At 38.6% G+C, this 11,098-nt stretch overlaps 2 pseudogenes; both read left to right on the top strand.

The window, feature by feature from the left end:
* Positions 1–416: 416 nt before the first annotated feature.
* On the top strand, positions 417–4,113 carry LOC148911931 (uncharacterized; annotated as a pseudogene).
* A 3,294-nt stretch (positions 4,114–7,407) lies between these two features.
* Positions 7,408–8,379, top strand: LOC148911930 (uncharacterized; annotated as a pseudogene).
* The last annotated feature ends 2,719 nt before the right edge of the window (positions 8,380–11,098 follow it).

The following is an 11,098-nucleotide window of genomic DNA, read 5'->3' as shown; positions in this document are numbered from 1 at the left end:
TATTATTTCATGATTTACACGATTACAATGCTCTCTTTATTATCCCCACAGCTATATGCAAGCGGCGTCGTCTGTCTTTAGGGGGCGCAGAGCTAAACATTAGTCAAAAAGAGCAAGATCAATCCATGAACAATGCATCATGCCCATCATCTGATACAGAAAAAGTAATCAATATAAGAAATTCTTTCATAGTGTTGCTTCCAAACTATTAATTTTTTGTGTGAATATTTTGTTTAAAGAATGACTCTCTAACCGACCTAAGTGGCATATGCTCTGAAATGGAAAACCTGTACATCGCGCCAGAAGATTCAAGTCAGTTCATCCCAGAAAACACCAGCAGTAGTAGTTCCAGTGAACAACTTAGCTTAACTACCTCGAAGAAAGATTCAAGTCTACTTATCCGTCGCGCAAAGTTAAATGCGTTTCTCGATGCTAGTGGAAGAGCCAACATATCAAAGACAAGTAAAGCATGGAATCATTTATCTTCCCATTCTCAGAATAAATATATCAGCCAGACCAAAGATGCAGTTGTAGCAGTTTTAGAAGTTATTCAACCAAATGATCCACGGTGTTTATGGGAAGATCTGAAACGCTCACATTCTGTAGAGAAAGCGTTAGGTGCTCATGATATTATTGAAAAGACCTACTTAACAGCATTGGCTGAAGCTTACGATAACGCAGATAGTTGGGACACCCGACGACAAGTATTATCTTTTATGGCAGACCTAGTTCCTTACTCCACTATTCAAGCGTACATTCCAGGGATTACTGATTTCAGAGTAAAGGCTGCCCGTCATCACCAATTACAACATGGGCGTGGTGCATTATTGCCTGAAACTCAAAGTCCAAAATTGCGCATCAACCCCTCTCAACTGGATCACTTCTTAACTTTCATAACAAGCTCTCACGTCGTTCAAGATCTGCCTTTTGGCCAGCGGTATCTACAACTCTCAAATGGGCAGATTCTCCAAACACCTAACGTCATCAGGACTATGGTGCCACAGCGTATTATCGACCAGTACACTCAGTATTGTAAAGAAGTTAGCTTTATCCCATTCAGCGCTTCCACCATGAGACGAATTTTGTCATCATGCAGTGCCTCAGTTCGCAAATCTTTACAGGGTCTAGATTACATAGCTGCCGAAGGGTCTAAAGCATTTGATGATTTGCTGTCTATCTCCCAGAAGCTTTGTGATTATGGGTGCCTCGAAAAACCCGTTTTGAAACAACTTGATCTGTCATCGAGAAAAGGAAAACAATACCTCAAAGGCGATTATAAGGTATTACTTGTCTGAATTATTTTGTACGAATCGTTATCATTCATTTCACCGGCAAATACGTTTCCCATGTGCTCCACCCTCAAACTGCGCATGTTGAAATAAGATGATCATAAAAGGTGCAACTGGATGAAGTGAGTGCAGTCTTCTTATTATCGAAAATCGCTATCGCGCAATCCTGATTGCGAGCGTTAAAGTAGTTTACAAAAAAAAAAAAAAAAAAAACTTAAAGGAATCCAAAATGTTTCTCTAAACGACGATCTAATAACCTATCAGGTAATGGTTAAATTTTTTTTCTTACAAAGGTTTTTTTTTACTGATCAGGTGCACATAGCTGTTTTGTCTAATATTGCTGACCACTGCATCTCGTACGCTTTGAGCGATCCAAAAGATGAGCACTTCAAGACCGTTGCGTGCGTTCATGCTCACGATGAGCGTTGTGCATCATGCGAGGAGTTAAAAAACGCAATAAAGGAAGTGGAGACAAAACTACTTAGTTCCGGTTCAGCATTAACGAATGATGATCGAGACGACCTTGAGTATATGTTCAAGCAAGCTGTTGCAGCAATTAACGCCTGGAAGGCACACCAGCTACGATCTACGCAGCAAGATAGGGCTCGTATTGACATATTGCGAAGACTGGGACCAACGTCTGTGTTTGTAACCAATGACTGGGCGATGAAATTCTTGCCGCAAAAGTATAGGGAGACGCAGGCTGATTGGTTTGCGAAGCGTGGCATATCCTGGCACATTAGTGTTGTTGTGCGGAAGGTGAAGGATGTTATACAACACCAGACGCTTGTGCATATTGTCAAAAACACAACACAAGACGCCATGACCGTCATTGCTTTGATGAAGCATACGTTATTGCAGCTTAAGAAAGAACATCCTGAACTTGACACAGCATATTTTCGGCAAGACAACGCCGGCTGTTATCACAGCGTGGCACTTTTATCTGCATGTCGACATCTAGCTAAAACAGGTATCAAGGTAGAGAGGGTGGATTTTAGCGACCCCCAGGGGGGCAAAGGACCCTGTGACAGGAAAGCCGCTACGATCAAATCTCATGTACGCCGTTATATTAACGAGGGAAATGACGTAACAACCGCGGAGGAACTTTTCAACGCTATGGTATCGCATGATAGAGTAAAAGGTGTCCGGGTGGCCCTCCTAGATAACGCAAAAATGCAGGTGTCAATGGCCGAATGGAAATGGAAAGGCGTGAACAGCTTAAACAACTTTTTGTATAGAGATAAAAAAACAACAAACGGTCCAAGTGTGGAGAGCCTACGACATCGGCAAAGGCAAAGAGCTTTCCTGGAGTAAATTGGAAGGTACGTACCGTTTTTGTTTATCATCATGAACATCGTCATCATTATGCATCATCATTAATTTCATGGATCATCATCACCATTGTCATTATGCATCATTTTCGCCATCATCGTCATCATGCATCATCTTGATTTTTCATCATCAGTCATTATGATGATGATCACTCATCATTTCATCGCTATTTGTTATTATTACTTATTATTATTGAATTTACTATTGTGTATTATTTTTTTATGAGAATAGTTTTTTAAATGATTCGTACATGTTATTAGGCAAAGGAAGTCCTTTCAAGTGCACTGTAGAGGAGATAGAGTTCTCAGAGGGTGATTTCGTAGACGCCGCTACCAAACCAATTAGGTATAATAATATTTATAAAACATGTAATATACATATTACTCATATATGTATATATATATATTATAGGTTTATATATTTATATATCTTTTTGGTCAGCTCCTTAGATAAAGATAACTCCAAGTCAGATCTAAAAGTAGAAGATGCAGTAACAGAGGACTGCACACCTGAAGGTGACGTTCAATTGCCGGCTGACGCATTGTATTCATGTCCTAAGGAAGGATGTGTTAAAGCTTTTCAAAGGCACAGCAGTCTTGAGAACCACATGTTCTATGGAACCTGCATTATTAAAGCGGAAAAGGTAATCTTGCACAGAAAAAATGTAATCTTACATTACCGAAATAATAACCCGGTATTTAGTTTATAGAGAGATGTTTATATTGCCAAGTCTGGACTTAACAAATATTCTCTTAATAAAAACGGACTTTTAAATGAGCTTTAAACTAACAGTGTTACTTTTCATTATATATATAAGGAAACTCTCCTGGACAAGGCTAAAATATTGTATCGGGAGAAACTATCACGAGAAGGATCGTGCAGCCAACCAGTCGTCCTGGGTACCAGCGGTGCATCTTCAACTGCTCAGTCTACATTAGAGGTTCTGCAAATGGGATGGGCTTTAAAGATTTCAAAGCAGGGCGAAAGATTTAATGAAAACCAAAAAAAGTACCTCAATGCCAAATACCAGATAGGTCAGGATACTGGCAACAAAGCGGACCCCGAACAAGTGTCTCGCGACATGAGGCGAGCAAAAAGCGAAACAGGGGAACGTCGCTTCACGGTTAAAGAATTTTTGTCGGCCCAACAAATACAGTCCTATTTTTCAAGGACCTCTGCAAAGTTGAAGCATGCAGGTGCAGGCCAAGCACACGACATAGAGGCCGCTGAAGATCAAAGTTGTTACAGCTCTATCCGTGATAACATCCTGAGAGAATGCCAGCTAAGTCATCCCATTATTTATGATACATACAACGTTTGCGAGCTTTATGCAGCTAAAAACCTTAAAAAGCTCACTGTTGTAATGTTGCACAACATTTGCGTTTTCTTCAACATGGATGAGGACTCTTCTCACAAGAAACGCAAGGCACCGTATCTGGCATTCATAAATGAACTTGTTCAATCGTGTACGTGCACAAGAAGCAGCTCCTGAGAGTTTTACAGCTACTAAACGCTTAATTTGGGTATTGTTAACAGAAACAAGAAAAGAAAAGAACATGTAATCATTGATCTCTCGTATTGCGACGCTGCTCTCTTTTGAAAGATTTACTGCAAAACGGTGCCTTTCCTGTGTGTATGTCTTCCGACTCTGTTAGAAAGTATTTGACCGGGCTTCCTGTGTGTAACGGCGTCACGCTCTCGTTTAAATAATTAGCTCGTTTCGCATCTTTGTTACTTACTTAAAATATTCCCTTAATCATATTTCAAATATCGTGCCAATATTTCTAAAGATGGGTTCAGGATGTATAATAGAACCGAGGAAGACTCACCGGCCGTGGAAATTAAAAGCAAACTTTGGTCAACTTTGTACTTTAATAATGCAGAGCCGATAATGGCGACAACAACATAGCATCGTACGCGCAGTCATCGAGATTTCCATAAATTCTGGTTAAGGTATGTGTTTTTAAAGCTAAAAACAGCGTTCAGATGTTCTTTATTTCTTTCTTTATCATTAACGATGTATATAAATAGACATGATTGCGTTTTGTCGCCAGTTTGCTTTCATTCAATGCCAGTTGCGTGACCAAAGTACCAGAAGTTTTTCACTAAATTTGACCTCAGAGCAGCTTGCGTTATGAGCTCTCGTGTTTAAAAAAATGAGTAGCCCAAAAATATTATTGCATTTTCGTGTAGACGAAACATTGCTCTTTCACCAAGATATAGTTTTGAATCTATAGGCGATGTAGAAATGGCTAAAAAGATGCCCTGATTTTGATGTATTTTTTGTACTGAAAAAATGTCAAAGATTCAAAAATTCACTAAATAATCAATCTTATATTAATCGTAATAATTTTATAATGTGAATGTCAACTATTATGTGTTCTATCAAAATATTGTATTGGTTTTTAGTTTGCATTGAAATGAAACTTTTTAGAGAGTTCATAACGAGGCGTACTTTTCACCCTTGAAAACCCGCCTGGAAGCGAGAAAACCGAAAATGTCATTTTTCGGCGAGAAAATTGTTTTTTTCAAGTTTTTTATTTTTTTCTGAGAATCAGTTCAACTAATGTAATCTTCTGGTAAGGAAAAGAAAATTTTCATTTTTTAAATTTTTTCCGACAATAGTCAATATTTACGGACAGCCTCTCTTAAACACTCAAAAAGATTCCTTCTCACGAGTGGGTGCACTTCTATGGAATCAAATACCACCTTTCATTAGGAGTTTATCCAAAAAAAACTTCCAAAAGGAAATCAAAACCGTTTTATTAAACGATCTTAATATTAATCGCTATGATACTGAGATCTTCAAACTTTTTAAGTAAGTCTATCTGTAATGAGCTATTTTTCATTTTCTACTCAGTGAACTACTTTTCATTTCCTATTCAGCTCTTTGTACTCTGATTATTTAGTATTATTAACATATAAAGACATCTTTGTAAATCTACGTGTATATTCTGTGAATTTAACCTGCCTAGACTAGCTTTAGCTATATGCAGGTTATATAGTTTTTCTTTTTTGTATTCCTTTATTCATCAATAAAGTTTAAAGTATTCATGTAAGGTTCTTTCCAAAGAAGGGAGGAGTTGTAGTGCCGGGATCCTTGTGTCAGGGATCCCTGTGTCATGGGATACACGGAGCACATGGAATGATTTTGTATGTGTAAGTTTAACAACGGCTTCGGAGCGAATAAAGTGAGTTTAATAGGAAGGTTATTCGTCTTTTCCACACTTTGAATTAGAAAAGTTTCCATACAGCAAGATATGGACTCAGTCTGCAGATGTTTTCTTACAGTGTAATTACATCAGCTGTAGAAATTTATCTTCCTAGCTGTAGCTTGCATGAAATACAGAAACTGAAACTTTCCAACCAGTCTGTACTGGTTTCAGAGATTCCCTCCCTCATTTCAAAGTCAGGAGAAACAAAAAAATAACAAGCCTGAATCCAGTTATACTATGTTTTATATATTTTAATAATATCATGTTATTCACATTTTAAAAATGGCGATTTGGAGTTGAGGGATATCATCAAGTGGCTGACTGGAAGTTATGACATCCCCCCACTTGAATTTCCAAAGAAGTTCCAAGTAGAATTTGTTCATGGTTGCTTGCTTGGATGTTGTTGTCGGCCAACTGCTTCAACATGTGATATGCCCATAAAGTTGCCTGTACACAAAAATAGTCCCAAAATGATGGAAGAGATGATTTACTCTTCAATTAAAGAATGTCATGGGTTTGGATTATCATAAATCCAATAATCATTAGTACTGTCACAAGTTTAGAATATGCACATTCATGTTGGTGAGGGAAGTTTGCTTTACCTTTATTGTTCATGTTGTTCAGCATAATAGTCCATTTTACAGATCCTCTCAGTTACTCCAGCTTCGATAGAGTGTAATATATTCTTTAGTTTTTGACTGCATCCCGTGGGAATGTAAGAAATGGACACATCAAACAACAATTATTGAGACCCTTTTAAAATCCCACAGCCTAACTCTAAGAAGTTAAACATCAGCCTGTAAGTGATTGAGCTTCTGATCAACAGCATCTGAATTTTCAGGTAAGAAATAAAGAATGTCTGGTACTCCCGCAACTGTATCGTGATGTTGCCTTCCGATGTAATGACTGTTCCACTGCTGAACGATTTCATCCAGTTCTTTTTGAATTACTCTTGAAAAACAAAACCAAAGGCATTCCATGTGGAAAGAATTTCCAAGTTCATCAATACCAGATTCAAACATGTCTTGGAAAAAATTGAACCACCAATTTAAGTTGCTTCATCTAAAAAAGACCACCAACCTTCAATACGCTGGTTTGATGGGGAAGAACCATAATGGTGAGCTTTTGACGCCGCCAAATTCATCATCTTCATTGGTTCTAAAATAAGATTGCATTGCAGCAACAATAACATTCTCAGTGACACCATCCGAACGTACAAGTCTTGGACATTCGCATTTTGAACAGCATCCAAGAACAATCAAGCTATGATCTTTGGATTATTGTTTGATTTTACCAGTTCCAGCCAAATTATTCTTCTGCTATATCCACATACACAGCCATGGATCGGGAACCCATATGGCTTCGGCTTGTCATAGCCTATGAAGTTAGACAATAGACAATGTCTTATTTTATCTTATGAAGTTTGACAATAAGACAATGAATGGTGGCCTTTCAGTGCCATTCACATTTATCTGATTAATAAAAAAATCCTGAAACAATTTTTTTTTTTTTTTTAATTTTTTATTTCATTTTTTATTATTTTTTAATTCTTATTTTTTATTTTTTATTTTTCCAAACATCTGACTGCTAACGTCGAGGGACGGTGTCAGAAATACGGCAGAACTGGCCCCTGACCATGGTTCCCATGCAGGGAAAAGAATGTACTATGGAGAACATCAAATATGCTTGCAAAAAAAACATTTCAATACTGAATTGGAGTGTGACATACTAGCAGGAGAGCGCGGGCATTAATACACCGACATTTCACAGATGAAGTCCTTCAAAGTTATTCACATTCGATTCATCGAAGTCCTTGAGCTCGAGTGTGCTGAAGTAAAAACAGCTCACAATATTTACAGTACTAAAGCTACAAATCACCCGGTAAGTCCCTCAAAGTCCCCACCTAAAAAGTGTAAAACAACACCAGCTAAGGTTGCTACTTCTGCACCTGTCAGCACAATGCTTAAATATTGGACAATTTATTGACCAAAAAGTCGAAATCTTAAGCCTTTACTTGGAGGAGTTTTCTATCGCCGAGAGAGAATGATCTAAGCCTTTCCCAGTGAATTTAGCAGTGGACAAATCCCCATTTGCAAGTGAAGGATTTCGTCATGCCTACATGGCTAGCACTATAAATGGACTCCCTGAAAAGAAGTACGTCCTTAAGAGATACAAGGCGGAGGAGATTGAAGGAATAAAAAGATTGACTGGGTCTTTAGAGGTGAAAACTAGAAACGCTGTACAGATGAGCACTCTAGCACGTAATTTTGCCCAAAATATGGAAGTGGAGAGTCCAATGGAGTTTGGAAAGTGTTTTCAATACCCTAAAATATACTTTTCCGGTCTCAATGGAGAGTATATCACACTGGAAAACATTCTAGAAGGGGGGCCCTTTCATGAAATACATGAATAATGATGGGTACGTGTGTGGGGATGAAGTTCATGATCTCAGCCTTAAAGCAGAGGCATATGCTAATTACACATAAGGACAATCTCAGAAACAATTAATTGTACTCGATATACAGGGGATTGCAGGGAGGTGAGGAAAGTCCTATTTCATTGCACAGGACATCTTAGTGAGCAAGCTATCAACTCATTTTTAACGGAACATAGCTGCAATCAATTCTGCTGGATGTTTCAACTTCCATGAGCTGTAAATACCAACTTGTGTAAAATATTATCATCAGCTGGATGGACTGCAGATTAGCCATTACAATCAGCTACTAGATCAACTAATAATTATGATATTAGAGCGATATCACATAACCAATGTTTAGCATTCAAATGAGCTGGTGAGTAAAATAGCATGCTAATGATGTGCTCACGTGGCTACACTGCTTCGGTGAATCAGCTAAAGTTTTAAAAAAGACTATAACGACAAAAATTCGCTGGTACAAAATATTTAAAATGAATTATAACGATTTATAAGATATGGGTTTAATGTAAACAACATTTTTTGGGGTTCACATATCTCAAATATCTAAACAATCAAAACATAACAATTTTCATTTAAAGGAGTTTATAGACTGCAGAGTCGAATTTAAGATGTAAACTCCTTTCTATAATATATTTTTGACTTATAATTTCTATGAAATGCATTGATATCGTTCACTACAACTTAATGAAAATATAGAAGGACGGGTTTCCAGTAAATTCTTAGATTTGTTGAAAAAGTCTGACCCGTCTTTCTGCCAAAAACGCCACAAGCTCAATGCAAATTGGCATCAACCACCTTGGATGTCTCCAAATATTTGCTATAGCCTTATAAGTTTTCATGTCCTTGAAAACGTGTTCTACTTTAATGCCTCTTCTTGCCAAACACCTGTTAAATTTCCGAGCTCGCCTTTGGTCTCTAGCGTTCAGTAAATGCATTTGCATCGCTTGTATTGGAGTAAGTAGGGGTCCGCCGTCTGGGTAAGCTCTATCAGTTAGAAAATTAGCGTCACGCGGTAGGCTAAGGGGTTGTCCAGTTCCAATCGGGGTCATAAGCCGGTATGCAGTAGCATCATTAAAACAGTGATAGTGACGGTGGCCACTGTAGAATTGTCTCTGTGGTTCAATTAAGGGCCGATAAATCTCGTGCGGAGTTGAATCAATCGCACCCACTGCATTCGGAAATTCGGGCCAATTACCCATCAAGTTCGCCCATTCCAGATCATTGAGCCATCTTATTTGATTATGGAAGTACTGCCAGAGCTCAGGCAAAACTTTGTAAATGATCCGGACGACAGACATATGATCGATGTCATACAACGCCAGGGTGTCAATATGGGGATACTTCCTCAACCACATGAGCACTAACAAAATTTGGTTGATAAGATTTATCTTTTGTCGCCCTTGACGCTGTCGTGGTTGCCCGCGAACATTCAACTGAAAAAGGTTTGGTGTCAAATCTCTAACCAGTTGTATAAAAGATCCTGGAGTCTCGCCAGTGTTCCTCCAAAATAACCAACACTGCCCAGAAATAAGAGAAAACAAGTCCCGCCCTCGAAAGTCATATCCGTGAAAACCCGGTAGCAAACGCTGGCTCAAGGAAAAGCGACCACCTCTTAGTGGAGGCTGCAAGGCAACAAAAAGCAGCACGACCGCTATTAAGGTTCGAAGCAAGGACTGTAGCTGTACGAGATCCATCAGGTCTTCTCACATGCATGCACTGTATTTCATGGTTGCATGGTGATGCTAATTAAAAGGACAATACAAATTACAAATTCTTTCATGCATTTTTTCCACTCTCTCGAACCATATTTCTCGCCAGTGTTGCGGGTGTTGAGTTTTAGGAGCTGTTCTAAATTTGAAATATTTTCCGCTAATATTCGATTTCCACGAAAATGTGGAGTCCCTTGGAAGTAGAAAGTACCTCTTCAAACGATAGACTCGATGAACAAGAATCAAATAAAGCAGGTAAGTGCCCAGGGAGTTGAAACTGCAGAAAAAGCGCGAATGAAATATTTCAATACTTTGAAATTTTATTAATCATTTCCCTTCAAAATAAAACAGGCACCGAAAAGAAAGCAAGAGCGAATGTAGGTGACCTGGAAAGGAAGTTTATTCTTCAATGCTACAACCTATCCATGGAGAAGGATTGGAAACATGTCCTGTTTACGAAAGAGCGAATACTAGATGCAGAGCTGCCTCAATGTGTTGTGCAGATATACATGGATTCTCCACAAGACCGCGTTATAAACCGCATGAAAAATATCGTCAAGAAGGCCCTCTCATCTCCACTCCCATCCACTTCCACGTCGGCCTCCTCTAAGCCAATATATGTAGAGGAGCAAACCGAAATACAGGAGAACCTGATGAAGTACGCGTCAAAAGGGACCCCAGCCCATAGAAAGTTGCAAAACAAATTGCGTAAGGATTTTACTGCATCCTCCACAGACAGTGACAGCGAAGCAAGACTAGAGCAAAGCAAGAAGAAAATTAAAAGTGATAGGGAAGTTGCAAGAGAAGCTCAAGAAGCACATAAAGATTTGTGTACCAACGCAATGGACACACTCGAAAGAGTGAACAGTCTGCTAGTCAGTGTGGATAATCAAATTAAGAAAACAAATCAAGATAAGCCTGTCTAATGGTTAAATTTGTACGAAAATACTGCATGTTTTGTTGAGCTTATATTTGTAGTTTGGCTGGGTAGGTAATAAAAAAAGGAATAAATTTTCTACTGCTTGACAGCGAATTTTTGTCGTTATAGTCTTTTTTAAAACTTTAGCTGGTTCACCGAAGCGTGTAGCCACGTGAGCACATCATTAGCATGCTATT

This window comes from Actinia tenebrosa, unplaced genomic scaffold (assembly GCF_029948245.1).
Source record: "Actinia tenebrosa isolate PJP-AT-01 unplaced genomic scaffold, QUT_ActTen_1.0 PGA_scaffold12__29_contigs__length_12842862, whole genome shotgun sequence".
Lineage (NCBI taxonomy): Eukaryota > Metazoa > Cnidaria > Anthozoa > Actiniaria > Actiniidae > Actinia > Actinia tenebrosa.
This window is presented reverse-complemented; position numbering and strand designations above follow the sequence as displayed.